Source organism: Oryctolagus cuniculus, chromosome 16, assembly GCF_964237555.1.
Source record: "Oryctolagus cuniculus chromosome 16, mOryCun1.1, whole genome shotgun sequence".
Lineage (NCBI taxonomy): Eukaryota > Metazoa > Chordata > Mammalia > Lagomorpha > Leporidae > Oryctolagus > Oryctolagus cuniculus.
In genome coordinates this window covers 4644763-4646691 of record NC_091447.1, presented here as the reverse complement: position 1 = coordinate 4646691, position 1929 = coordinate 4644763, and positions in this window count along the sequence as shown.

Here is a 1929-nt window from a genome sequence, read left to right as displayed (position 1 = left end):
GATTTATTTTATTTATTAGAAAGAGCTACAGAGAGAGGTAGAGAGAGAGAGAGGGGTCTTCATCTGCTGATTCACTCCCCCGATGGATGCAACAGCTGGAGCTCTGCCGATCTGAAGCCAACAGCCAGGAGCCTCCTCCAGGTCTCCCACATGGGTGCAGGGGCCCAAGGACTTGGGCCATCTTCTACTGCTATCCCAGGCACAGCAGAGAGCTGGATCAGAAGAGGAGCAGCAGGGACTAGAACCGGCGCCCATATGGGATGCTGGTGCTTCAGGTCAGGGCGTCTTAATGCATTCAGCCAGTCTGTGTCTTTAAAAAAAATTATTTATTTATTTGAAAGGTAAAGTTACAGAGAGGCAGAGAGAGAGAGAGAGTGAGGTCTTCCATCTGCTGTTCACTCCCCAGATGGCCGCAGTGGCCGGGGCTGTGCCAGTCCAAAGCCAGGAGCCAGGAGCTTCTTCAGGGTCTCCCAAGTGGGTGCAGAGGTCCAAGAACTTGAACCATCTTCTACTGCTTTTCCAGGCCATAGCAGAGAGCTGGATGGGAAGTGGAGCTGCCAGGACTCAAACCAGTGCCCATACGGAATGCAAGCAATGCAGGTGGCAGCTTTACCTGCTATGCCACAGCGCCAGCCCACAGTTTGTGTCTTCTAACTGGCCATTGACATTCAGGGTGACTATTGATAAGTAACAACTTGGCCATACTATTTTCCCATAAATATTCCTATTGTTTACTTTGCATTTCCTTTGTAATTTTACTGAGAGATTTTTTTGCCTTCACTTTCTTTCATAGTGATGACCATGTTTTTGTGTTTCTGCATGTAGCACATCCTTATGCATCTTTTGTAAGGCTGGATGTGTGGAGATGAATTCTTTAAATTTCTCTATGTTGCAGAAGATCTTTATTTCGCCTTCATTTATAAATGAGAGTTTTGCAGAGCACAGTATTTTGGATTGACATTTTTTTTTTCTCTTAAGACTTAGAATATATTCTCACCATTCTCTCCTAGCCTGTAGGGTTTCTCATGAGAAGTAAGCTGTGAGTCTAATTGGAGGTCCTCTGAAAGAAATCTGGCATTTCTTTTGTGCACATTTTAGAATCTTTTCGTTATGTTTTACTGTGGATAGTTTGACTAAAATGTGTCATGGTGAAGATATTTTCCAGTCACATCTATTAGGAGTTCTATGTGTTTCCTGTACTTGGATGTCCATTTGTTTCTCCAAATTGGAGGAGTATTCTGTAATTATTTCAGTAAAAAGGCTTTTTTTTTTTTTTGACAGGCAGAGTGGACAGTGAGAGAGAGAGAGAGACAGAGAGAAAGGTCTTCCTTTGCCGTTGGTTCACCCTCCAATGGCCGCCGCGGCCGGCGCGCTGCGGCCGGCGCACCGCGCTGATCCGATGGCAGGAGCCAGGAGCCAGGTGCTTTTCCTGGTCTCCCATGGGGTGCAGGGCCCAAGCACCTGGGACATCCTCCACTGCACTCCCTGGCCACAGCAGAGAGCTGGCCTGGAAGAGGGGCAACTGGGACAGAATCCGGCGCCTCAACCGGGACTAAAACCCGGTGTGCTGGCGCCGCTAGGCGGAGGATTAGCCTACTGAGCCGCGGCGCCGGCCAGTAAAAAGGCTTTCTAATCTATTCTCTTTCCAAGCCTTTGGGAACTCAGACCTGTATTTTGGGTCATTTGATAGTACAGCATAAATCTCCAATACTGTTTTTCAGTTTTCTAATTTCTTCCTCTTTTATTTTCATTGATCTGACTCTAAAATTTCCAGATATTTGTCTTCTTCTTCTTTTTTTTTTTTTTTTTTTGGACAGGCAGAGTGGACAGTGAGAGAGACAGGTAGAAAGGTCTTCCTTTACCGTTGGTTCACTCTCCAATGGCCGCTGTGGCCAGTGCACCGCACTGATCCGAAGCCAGGAGCCAGGT